Source organism: Pristiophorus japonicus, chromosome 9 (assembly GCF_044704955.1).
Source record: "Pristiophorus japonicus isolate sPriJap1 chromosome 9, sPriJap1.hap1, whole genome shotgun sequence".
NCBI classification, from domain to species: domain Eukaryota; kingdom Metazoa; phylum Chordata; class Chondrichthyes; family Pristiophoridae; genus Pristiophorus; species Pristiophorus japonicus.
The window spans coordinates 100441411-100454655 of NC_091985.1; the positions used below are offsets into that span (position 1 = coordinate 100441411).

Genomic DNA, 13245 nt, shown 5'->3' on the forward strand with positions numbered 1-13245 from the left:
CTGAACCCAGAGCTGAATAAAGTGTGCTAACATAGGCACAATGGGCCAAATGGCCTCCTTCTGTGCTATAACCATTGATTCCATGATAGCCCACCCTGCCAACAAATCAACTCAGATAGAGCTTTTTAAACAGGCATCAAACGTGAAAGCACTAAAACAAAAACAACCATTCTAACCATATACTATTGTGTCATGTATGTAACATCTATGTAACACCACTGCAATATTGTATATACTTAAGCAATGCACACCTTGACTACAGGGGGTGAACATGTGGGAGACACTCCTTATCTGGTCATCCAGGTATATAAAGGGAGGTCCCACGCAGGGTCATCACTTCTTGGTCCTGTGAATAAAGGTTCAGGTCATAGAGTGACCTTGTCTATAGAATGTGCCTCGTGTGGGTTTTGTGCCATTGAGTAAGGACTTTACATTGGCGACGAGAAACGGGAATCGACCCATGAGAATGGCCACCGGTAGCACAGAGGAACGGTACTGTGTTGGTGAGGACTGGGACGATTTCAAAGCTTTGTCACGAAAGAATGGCTGGGAGATGCAGCGTCCGACAAGCGAAGGACACATCTGCTGACCAGCTGCGGACCCAAGACTTACGCGCTCATGAAGGACCTACTAGCACCCAAAAAGCTGGCGGACAAAACCTTTGAAGAGCTCAGCAAACTAATCAGTGAGCACCTCAAACCGGCGAGCAACATACACATGGCCCGACACAGATTCTAAACCCACCGACGTCATGAAGGACAGAGCATACCGGACTTTGTTGCGGATCTCCGGCACTTGGCCAGCCTCTAAGTTCACAGATGCCTGCAGGGGGGAGATGTTAAGGAATTTCTTTATTGAGGGCATCGGTCATGCGGGGATTTTCCAAAAGTTAATTGAGACCGAGGACTAGACCTTGGAAGCAGCGGCGTTGATGGCTCAGACTTTCATGGCGGGGGAGGAGGAAACCAAAATAATATACGTGCGCAATTCTGCCTCCAACGCGGCGGGGGATCAGGGAGTCAATATCATAAACGCAACTCAGAGCCCCGCAGGCAGGCAAGGGCAGTTCGACACACCACAGGCAGCAATAGACCCCAGAGCAGGTTTTCAACAGAGACAATGGCAGGCTGAACAGACATTTACGCCATCACAGTGGACAATGCGGTCCGGGATGGGGCCATTGACAGGGTATTCAAGGGCAGTCAAAGGGACAATCAGCGAGGAATGCCGGGTCATAGCTCCTTTGTTCACAACAATGGGAATCTCAGCTCATGCTGGAGGTGTGGGGGCAAACACTCTGCCAGGACTTGCAGGTTTCAACAATTCGTCTGCAGGAATTGCAACCTCAGTGGCCATTTAGCTCGAATGTGCAGGAAGCCTGTAACCAGGCTAATTTACGAGGCGGATGGACCAGAAGAGGGATCTGTGATGCAGGATGACTCTTGGGGCAAATCAATGGTCGCTGAAGTTCAGCGGGTTCATGTGGCAAACATTCACAGCTCATATACCAAAACACCACCAATGATGATGAAGGTTTTATTAAACGGCATCCCTGTACGCATGGAGATGGACACGGGGGCCAGCCAGTCACTCATGAGCATTCAACAATTGGAAAATCTATGGCCACCCAAAGCCAGTAGAATGCATTGAGACACAACTATGGACGTATACCAAAGAAATCATTCCAGTACTAGGCAGTGCAATGTTGGCGGTCACACACAATGGATCAGTGAACCGGCTGCCGCTCTAGATTGTCCCGGGCAATGGTCCCACACTGTTGGGAAGGAGTTAGTTTGCTGAGATGAACCGGAAATGGGGGGATGTGTACGCAATGCCATCTGTGGAGCGAAGTTCGTGCTCACAAGTCCTACAACAATTTGAGTCACTATTCCAACCTGGCGTCGGGACGTTCAAAGGTACCAAAGTAGTGATACGCATCACCCCAGACCAGTGCACCACAAAGCCAGAGCAGTGCCGTATGTGATGCGGGAGAAAATTGAGAGCGAATTGGACCGTTTGCTGAGAGGGCATCATCTCGCCCGTTGAATTCAGCGACTGGGCGAGCCCCATCGTTCCCGTCCTAAAAGCGGATGGTTCCATCAGGATCTGTGGCGACTACAAGGCCACTATCAATCGGGTGTCCCTACAAGACCAATACCCGCTCCCGGGAGCGGAGGATCTTTTCGCCACACTGGCAGACGGCAAGCTGTTCACCAAGTTGGACCTCACTTCAGCCTACATGACCCAAGAACTGGCCGACGAATCTAAACTACTGACCACAATCACAACACACAAGGGACTGTTCGTTTATAACAGGTGCCCATTTGGCATTCGATCTGCAGCCGCGATTTTTCAAAGAAACATGCAAAGCCTGCTTAAATCCATTCCTGGAACAATCGTATTTCAGGACGACATCCTCATCACGGGTCGTGACACCGAGGAACATCTCCACAAACTGGAGGAGGTGCTACGCCGACTGGACCGGGTAGGCCTGCGACTCAAGAAGTCTAAATGTGTGTTTTTAGCTCCTGAGGTTGAGCTCCTGGGCAGGAGGGTTGCTGCAGATGTGATTCGGCCCACTGAATCCAAAACAGAGGCGATTCGACGAGAACCCAGGCCCGGCAACACATCGGAGTTGCGTTCATTTCTGGGACTCTTGAACTATTTCGGGAACTTTCTGCCGAACTTAAGCACGTTGTTGGAGCCGCTTCACATGCTCCTGCGTAAGGGTTGTGATTGGTTTTGGGGGGACTGTCAAGAACGGGCTTTCAATCGGGCACGAAACCTACTTGTTCAAATAAGTTATTGACCCTGTACGACCCCTGTAAGAAATTGGTTCTGACATGTGATGCATCATCCTATGGGGTTGGGTGCGCGTTGCAGCAGAGTAATGCTGAGGGCCAACTACAACCTGTGGCGTATGCCTCCAGGTCGCGCTCTCAAGCAGAATGGGGATATGGGATGGTTGAGAAGGAGGCACTTGCGTGTGTCTATGGTGTAAAAAAAAATGCATTAGTACCTTTTTGGCAGGAGGTTCGAATTAGAAACGGACCACAAGCCGTTAATATCCCTGTTGTCAGACAGCAAGGCTGTCGATGCCAATGCATCAGCCCGCATACAGCGGGCTGCTTATTACTACTCCATCCGGCACTGGCCGGGCACCGAAAATTGCGCTGACGCGCTCAGCAGGCTTCCACTGGCCACCACCGAACATAAGAACATAAGAATTTGGAACAGGAGTAGGCCATCTAGCCCCTTGAGCCTGCTCCGCCATTCAACAAGATCATGGCTGATCTGGCCATGGACTCAGCTCCACTTACCCGCCTGCTCCCCATAACCCTTAATTCCCTTATTGGTTAAAAATCTATCTATCTGTGACTCGAATACATTCAATGAGCTAGCCTCAACTGCTTCCTTGGGCAGAGAATTCCACAGATTCACAACTCTCTGGGAGAAGAAATTCCTTCTCAACTCTGTTTTAAATTGGCTCCCCCGTATTTTGAGGCTGTGCCCCCTAGTTCTAGTCTCCCCGACCAGTGGAAACAACCTCTCTGCCTCTATCTTGTCTATCCCTTTCATTATTTTAAATGTTTCTATAAGATCACCCCTCATCCTTCTGAACTCCAATGAGTAAAGACCCAGTCTATTCAATTTATCATCATAAGGTAACCCCCTCATCTCTGGAATCAGCCTAGAGAATCGTCTCTGTACCCCCTCCAAAGCTAGTATATCCTTCCTTAAGTAAGGTGACCAAAACTGCACGCAGTACTCCAGGTGCGGCCTCACCAATACCCTATACAATTGCAGCAGGACCCCGAGGGCGCAGCGGAACAAAGCGCTGAGATGGTCATGGCCGTTGATGCCTTTGACAGCACAGGCTCCCCCATCACAGCCTGCCAGATCAAAATCTGGACAAAGAGATTCCCTCCTATCTCTGATTAAGAAATGTGTCCTGACTGGGGATCGGGCGCCCGAACACGGAGCATGTCCTGAGGAGGTCAGACCGTTTCACAGACGGATGGATGAGCTCTCCATCCAAGCTGACTGCCTACTATGGGGCAGCCGGGTAGTCATGCCCCAGGGGACAGGGAGGTATTCATCAGGGAACTCCACAATGAGCACCCTGACATCGTTCTGATGAAGGCCATTGCCTGGTCACATGTTTGGTGGCCGAGAATTGATTCAGACCTGGAACATTGTGTTCGCAGGTACAAGACGTGTGCCCAGCTGGGTAATGCCCCCAGGGAGGCCCCGCTCAGCCTGTGGCCCTGGCCCACCAGGCCATGGTCACGTATTCATGTAGACTACGCGGGCCTGTTCATGGGAAAAATGTTTCTCATTGTGGTAGATGTGTACTCGAAATGGATCGAGTGCATCATTTTGAATTCGTGCACGACATCCACCACTGAGGAGAGTCTACGTGCGGTCTTTGCAACCCACGGCTTGCCGGACATTCTTGTTAGCGATAATGGCCCATGTTTCACGAGCTACGAATTCCGGGAGTTCATGTCGGGCAATGGCATCAACCATGTCAGGACAGCACCGTTCAAGCCGGCCTCCAATGGCCAGGCGGAACATGCGGTTCAAATCATTAAACAAGGCATGCTCAGGATTCAAGAACCCTCCCTTCAATGCCGCCTATCGCGCCTTCTGCTGGCCTATAGGTCCTGACTGCACTCGCTCACGGGGGTCCCGCCTGCTGAGCTACTTATGAAACGAACACTTAAAACTCGGTTGTCCCTCATTCACCCAATCCTGACCGACATAGTTGAGGGCAAGTGCCAGTCCCAAAACGAGTACCGTGACCGAAACTCAAGGGGGAGATGTATAGAAATAAATTACCCCGTATTGGTCCTCAATCATGCCGTGGGGCCCAAATGGTTTGAGGGTACTGTAATAGACAAAGAGGGGAACAGGGTCATCGTGATTAAACTTAACAATGGGCAGATATGCCGTAAGCATCTGGACCAAGTAAAAAAAAAAGGTTCAGCATAGACACTGAGGAACCTGAGGAAGATCATGAACTGGTGCTCACACTACCACCAGTGAACGAGCAACAAGAACATTCAGCAGCATGCACAGTCCCAGCGGTCAGCCCAGACAGGCCAGAATCACCACAGGTGACAGATACTCACGCCAAGGCTCAAGAAGCAGAGCCCCAACTGTAGCGGTCCACGAGGGAACGCAGACCACCTGAAAGACTTAACCTATGATCCCAATAAGACTTTGGGGGGAGGGGGGGGGGGGGGGGGGGAGGGGAGGTGATGTCATGTATGTAACCTCTATGTAACAACACTGCAATACTGTATATACTTAAGCAATGCACACCTTGACCACAGGGGGTGAACTTGTGGGAGACACTCCTTACCTGGTCATCCAGGTATATAAAGGGAGGTCCCACACACGTTCATCACTTCTTGGTCCTGTGAATAAAGGTTCAGGTCATAGTGTGACCTTGTCTATAGAATGTGCCTCGTGTGGGTTTTGTGCCATTGAGTAAGGACTTTACATATTGGAAACTAAGTTTGATCTATTTTGTACAGCTTTTAAACTCAAAATTATTTCCCTCAGTTAAAAACATGCTTTACTAGTCAGTGATGTGACATGGATCTGTGGGCCAAATTCCCCATGTAGCAAGTTCTCCAATGGGCATCAATGCGAATGACATTGAGCTGATGCTTGTTACTTCTCTTCATGGAAGAGGGGAGAGGAATCACAGATTATGTCACCTTTTGTACATTCTGCAAGTGGAATCCATGAATACCATCAACAGAAGTCTGGAAATCGATCACTGGGTATAGTATGATGTGTTTTGGCAGCAGAGAAATGAGGGAGAGAATTTGGGAATTGGGCTAAAAAAGTTTGCAATGCAATTTTAAATGGAACATTTATTCAGAAAACCAAAAGGTGAATGGTGCTGCACTAACACATCAGCAACTTAATTAATGGCCTAAAAATACATTGCTATAAATAGTTGTTAGGGAAGCTATTAATTGATCATTGGGTTGCAAGCAAAAAAAAAAGTTACGAGCAGCCCATAATATTTGGCAAACAGTACGTTTGTACAACAAACTTATTTTATACGGGACTATCTAGTTTCCAGCACTAAAATGCCATATGATTAGTTGAATCAGCCACAGTGAGTGACATTTTCACATTTCAAAAAGCATATACATTGCTGTCTTCTACTGGGTGGCTGAGGAATTACACTTCATGGAGTATCACTGGACATCTTACAATGAGGCCCTTCATTAACACCACAATTTGACTGTTAGATACTTAAAAAAGCTAAAACAATTGCAGAATAGCAAATATGCAACGGTGGAAAACAAATCTCCAATAATAGACATGATTTTCCCCATTAACAGTAATTTTGAGCACTATCTTGGGACAAACTTGTGGCAACATTGTACCCTGCCTTCTCGAGCATCAAAAGAGATGAAGAACCAGTTAGAAGGGATGGAATGGCAGTAATTAAGGGTATATTCATACTTGTTTGATGAAACTGCTTTGGGTTTAGAGGTTTCATTCATCTCTAAAATATAGTCTGAACTCCTGTGCATTCATTTGATGGTGAAGTCATGATATAGGCATTCTAGTTAGGTACATTTTGGAGGCATTAAAATTATTTTTAACTTTATCAACAACAACTTTTATTTATAAAGTGCCTTTAACATAGTAAAAAGTCCCAAGGCGCTTCACAGGAGTATTGTAAGACAAAACAAATAAATTTCACACCGCGTCACATAAGAATTACAGCAGATGACAAAAAAAGAGGTAGGTTTTAAAGAGCATCTTAAAGGGGGAAAGAGAGGTAGAGAGGTGGAGAGGTTTTGAGAGGGAGTTCCAGAGCTTGGGACCTAGGCAGCTGAAGGCACGGCCACCAATGGTTGAGCGCTTATAATCAGGGATGCTCAAGATGGCAGAATTTGAGGAGCAGGCATCTCGGGGGGGGTTGTGAGGGTGAAGGAGATTACAAAGATAGGGAGGGACGAGGCCATGGAGGGATTTGTAAACAAGTTTAAGAATTTTGAAATTGAGGCGGTGCTTAACCAGGAGCCAATGTAGGTCAGCGAGCACATGGGTGATGGGTGAGCGGGACTTGGTGCGAGTTAGGAGATGGGCTCCCGAGTTTTGGATGACCTCAAATTTACATTGGGTAGAATGTGGGAGGCCAGCCAGGAGTGCATTGTAGTAGTCAAATCTAGATGTAACAAAGGCATGGATGAGGGTTTCAGCAGCAGATGAGCTGAGGCAGGGGCGGAGACGGGCAATGTTACGGAGGTGGAAATAGGTGGTTTTAGTTATTTGTGCTCAGTTACGCTGCGGATGTGTGGCCGGAAGTTCATTTCAGGTCAAATACGACGCCTAGGTTGCAAACAGATGCTAGTGAGAGGGATGGACTCGGTAGCTAGGGAACGCAGTTTGTGGCAGGGACTAAAGACAATGGCTTCGGTCTTCTCAATATTTAATTGGAGAAAATTTCTATTCGTCCAGTACTGGGTGTAGGACAAACAGTCTGAAAATTTAGAGACCATGGAGGGGTTGAGAGAAGTGGTGGTGAGGTAGAGCTGGGTGTCGTCAGCGTACATGTGGAAACTGATGCCATGTTTTCGGATGATGTCGTCAAGGGGCAGCATATAGATGAGAAATAGATTATCACAAAAAGACAATTAATGGGGCAACAATTTCAAGCATTAGTAAAAATAAAAAATTCCCCCTAGCCCTGGTGAAGGTTCTCACTTGGGATCTAAACTGCAAAAGACCAAAATTGCTGGGAAAATAATGATGCATTAATGGCATTCGCCATTATTAATTCGTAAAAAGGCCAGCAATTTGCGTGTAAAAGAGATATGTCACAAGTACCGATTCTCCACAAATTGCTGGACAATTTGCACCACTCTGCCGTTAGCCTTGCAAGAAACGTTAAAATTACCTTATTTCCATGTGGCTCTCCACTGAAGTTTATTATGATCATGAAATTGCTGGATATACGACGTTAATGTAAATTATTCCCACCACAACCAGGGGTCACAGTCTCAGAATAAGGGGTCGGCCATTTAGAACTGAGATGAGGAGAAACTTCTTCACTCAGATGGTGGTGAATCTTTGGAACCTAATTCTTGTATTCTTGTGTAAGGACCCTGTTAATGATGTGATTTATGGTCCAGACATGACACTCAACCTTGGACGCCCAGACCGGGAACAGTGAAGCGGTGGAATCTCACTCAAACAGGTAGTGAATTGTTCCTCGAGATTTTTAACAACTTTTTATATGCCTTGGTAGTATGCTTGTGCCAGTCTTGCCATCTGCACTCCTGTTAGTCTCGGAAGGCAATCATTTTCAGGATGCAAAGCAGTTCCAACACTCAGAAATGCAAATTAGATAGACTTCTTTCAGAAAATAACATTTTGAGATACATTTCATGAGTAATTTGTACATGACATGCTAAGTGCAGCATGTTTGGAAGGAAAAAGGTGGACCTATGGTTCCTAAAAAAACTCTGGGGTTTTTGGGTGTCATTTCTGAGTCTGTTGTAGATGCAAGATCTGCCATTGCAGCAATTTCTGGCCCAATATTTGCACTGCAGTTTAAGATCTGCAGTAAAGGTCTGAAACCACCAGGTGCTGGGGTACACAGGTGGTTCTGCAGATCAATTCAATCCATCAATGGCCACATTTACACACTCACCTGTAATTTCCACGGGGGTTCTCCCAATCGTCCGCTATAACTTTGGCTGAAGCTTTGGACATTTCTTCAGGGTTTGTGTTGAGATTACGATGGGAGATCAGAAGAACCCCCAGCAGAAATTCTACCTCTCTTGCTAGCATTGTTACAAAGCAGGAACCTGCAACCCTCATTCCACAGCGTCTCTAGTGGCAGTGGGCATGAAACATGTGGAATCTTGCCTCAAAATTACTGGAGAGAAGTCCAGCTTCCTGGCCACCTGAAGTCTTTAGTACAGCCTGGAGTTCTGTTCTCCTTTCAACAGGACTCCAGTTGTACAGTGCGATACTTTCAAACGGTCAAACCAAGACAAAGACACACTTATTGCACCAATGTATCAGCCACCCACTGTAGACAATGGTTTAACTGAGTAAAAGAGCTCATAGATTGCAAAAGTTAGCTCAGGATATATTTGAATATTAATATTTCTGCCCACAAGGTGAAAATACAGTTTACCGCTGGTAAATCCAATGCCCATGCACCCGAAGATAACTTCTGAACTATGAGTCAAATAGAATGCAAACAGAAGTAAAAAAGTATGATGAGATATGAAAGAATAGAACTTTGGTGCAGTCAAGACAAACAAATGTTTGAAATCTTAAACAATATCTTGGTTTAGAAAGAGTATTATAGAGGTGATGTTCCTATAAAATGTTTGACGTAACAAGACCTTTTAGGTAAAGACCACTATTATAAAATGAATAGTTTAACAACTTGCCACTTTTATATCTAAACTGCAGAAATTCTAATTAGGGATGTGGCAATTGATGGTTGTGGCAGTTATTCGCTCAACCAGTGAAGTGATTAATAGATACTCAAATACATATAAACCACATAGGAATGACATAATTTCCTAATTAAATGCCTGCTTTTTCCAGTTTACACAATAATGGGTTGACATCACAGTGAATGGGTCCCAGTTAATTTTGTGTTTATATAACATATGCCAGTTACCCAGCTAAATCACATCTCAGCCATTGTTTCATTACCACAATGACTTTGATTTCAGCAGTTTTCTGTAAGACAGCAGATGTTCCCTCACAGGTCGGGGCCGCCACGCTGCTCCCAGGCTGCGGCAGGTCAGGGCCTTAAAAGGAGCGGTGAGTGGCAGCCTGGGAGCAGCGTGGCATACCACTCCAGGGAGCAGCGCGAGCTGGTGTAGGAGAGCGACTGGATTGGAAATCACCATAATCCAGGTCGGTGATTGGACCTTAGGCAGGTACAGCAGGAGCAGTGAGGTCGGGGTGAAGGAGTGGCGAGAGATTACAGAGCAACGTGATCGTGGCCCAGAAGAGGCATGTGTTCGGGGCCCAGAAGAGGCGAGGGCCCAGGGGCAGCACAGGCCAGCCCACACTGCGATATGTGTGTGCACTCGGCAGAGCTGGCCTCCAGTTGCCTTGGTTAACCCTTGCCATTGGACCAGACCTAGCTCTGTCAAGCCCGTGTGGTGGCTGGTATGCAACGGCCACCACACATTAAAAAAATCCACGCACAGGCATTTTCCACCCTCAATATGCAGTTCGGGACCTGGAATATTAGGTCCCTCGTTGAAACAACTATGAACTCATTGAACTCATCTCTTTTTGGCGTGGAAGCAAGTCATCCTCGATTTGAGGGACCGCCCAAGAAGAAGAAAGACAGCAGCTGCGTGACCAGCTCAACGTGTGCACATTGCTACAGTCATATCCCTTCTTGCTCAATGACTACACCTACTGTATTTCATTTCTAGTCCATTAAAATTAATTGATACCAAGCACAGTCCTGATCTGGGCAGGAGTCAAATCCAATTTTTAAACAAAATAAACTAGTTGCTTGTTTAGAAGGGGTAATATAGCAATCATATAGCAAGTACAAGAAAAGATTACATAATAATGCATATGAAAAGCCATCCAACATTATGTAACAGCCCAAACGACACCCTTGTAAAATCCCAAGTAATCATCTCTCAAGCCCGATTCTAATCACAGGCAATATGTTGTACTTATACAGAGTACCCGCAATCACATTTCATAAATGAATGCCTGATAAAACACAATAGGAAGCAGAATAAAGTAAAAATGGAGTAAACAATGTAAACGGGAAGGCGCACCAGCAAAACCTTTACTCTCTCCCATCTCAGTCACTTACATTGTACACCCCCCATTTTTGCTCCCTCAAATCCAAGGGACTGAGCTGAGCCTATGTGGCGCACAGAACTCTCCTGTCAGCAACACCCACTACTCCAACATTATCCTACACATTGCACCCCCTCCCCCATGCTCCAACACCTATATCTGTAATACATTAAAAGTCTTACGGTAATTACATTTACTCATAGAATTGTCTTTATTTCTACTTTTAGTGTCTTAGTCTCTCAAATACCCAAGTTTCAAGCAAGAACCCTCATGGCATGGGATAGAGCAAAATCAAAAGGGAGGGAGCAGGATCAATTGATTTCAGGCCATCAGCTCAGGACCCAACTTGAAGCTGGTTTAAGAGCAAAAGTACCTTAAATACCCTGTACTATATTTGCAGCACGTACTCCACTGTCAATAAGTACAGCGTCAGTGGATATTGTAGTATAAAAACAGAGACCCAAGCTGATGGTGCAGTGGTAGGCTGGAGGAGGCCGGGCCATATTCTGGCTCCATCCCGCCCAATACTGTCATATTCTGCCACCACCCCCACCCCTCAATACTGCCATATTCCTCCATCCACCTCAACCTTTCTCCCTATGCTACCAGATGCTAGGGCCCTGTGCATTTAGCATTGATCAGTACCAGTATATCCCCAATGCACTCAGACCTATTGGATCCCACTCCCCAATGCCTCTAGAACTCAAAGCTCCAAGTGAGACCAGACCCCGGTGCCTCCAGACCCCGAGACCCCATTTCTCCTCCCCTACTTTCAATGCCAACAGATCTTGGTACCTTCCCACAATACTCCTAGACCCTGAGACTTCCCGCCACAGAGCTGCGATACCCTGAAACTCCCTCGCCCCAGTACTGCATTGCAGACCCTAGGAATCACCTAGTAAACTAACCACTGCATTCCACCCCTCGATGCTACTAAAACCCATTCCTCTTCACTCTAGTACTATACCCCAGAATAACCTCCCAACGCTACCAAAGTCCACAAACCCCCAGAAGAGTTCCTAAAACCAACAAACAATCCCCTTCCCAATATTGCTGAATCTCACAGATCAATCTGCTATACGTCTTTCTGTAAGACTTTCTTTATATGCAGCCTACCAACCTTCTGTGTCTCTTCGGCTTTAAGAAAAACTTGAGATAAAAATTAAATACATGGATAAAGCAATAATCAAAGTAATAATCAGTCATTTATGATCTACATGGAAAAATAGCCAGGATTCAACCCCCATAATGGCAATAAAAATCCTGGAATCCCATGTAATAAAAATCAGAATTTGACTTTTATACTCACTGTTCTGCAATGGCCCAGATAATTGTGTATTACATAGTATAAAACCCTAATGGTATAAAACAGCACATCTTCAGACTCATTTGGAACAATGCCATGGGATACACATTATTCACTGCTGATATTAGACACAGTCACCTTCAAGCAACACGAAGTAACTGATACATATTGGAAACCTGCAACATTCCTAGCCCAAAATGTCCAACATGTAATTTTACTTTTAATTCATTCATGGGATGTGGATGTCACCGGAAGACCAGCATTTATTGCCCATCCCCAATTGCCGTTGAGAAGGTGGTGGTGAGCCACCTTCTTGAATAAGTGTCTTGCTAGGCCACTGCAGAGGGCAGTTAAGAGTCAACCACATTGCTGTGGGTCTGGAGTCACATATAGGCCAGACCAGGTAAGGACGGCGATTTCTTTTCCTAAAGGACATTAGTGAACCAGATAGAATCATAGAATGGTTACAGCACAGAAGGAGCCCATTTGACCAGCTGAGTCTGTGCCAGCTCTCTGCAAGAGCACTTCAGCTAGTTCCACTACCCCACCCTTTCCCTGTAGCCCTGCAAATGTTTTTCCTTTAGGTACTTATCCAATTCTCTTTTGGAAGCCACGATTGAGACTGCCTCCACCACCCTTTCAGGCAGTGCATTCCAGATCATAATCACTCGTTGCGTAAAAAAGTTTTTCTTCGTGTAGCCTTTGGTTCTTCTGCCAATCACCTTATGTGTTTTTACAACAATCCGGTAGTTTCATGGTCACCATTACTGACACTAGCTTTTTATTCCAGATTGATTTAATTAACTGAATTTAAATTTCACGGCTGCTGTGGTGGTCTTTGGATTACTAGTCCAGTAACATAACCACTATGCTACCATTCCCCATCACTCTATTTGGTCTCCTCTACTTTCATACAGCTGTGGGCTATAAAATTATTCTATCTGTTCTATTATGATTTGTGTGTGGATAAAAGCACCAGGAACTCTATTGACAGGGCCCAGATTTATTCGATGTAGGATAAACAGAAAGAGAAGACTCATCTCATCAAGGTTCAAATCAGGAGGTGAAAGATCAATCTATTAACCCACTGTGCCACT

At 45.9% G+C, this 13245-nt stretch overlaps 1 protein-coding gene across 4 annotated transcripts in view; it reads right to left on the bottom strand.

Annotated features, from left to right (window-relative positions):
• pus10 (pseudouridine synthase 10) overlaps nt 1–13245 on the bottom strand; it is a 143314-nt gene that overhangs the window by 93258 nt on the left and 36811 nt on the right. The window lies entirely within an intron of this gene.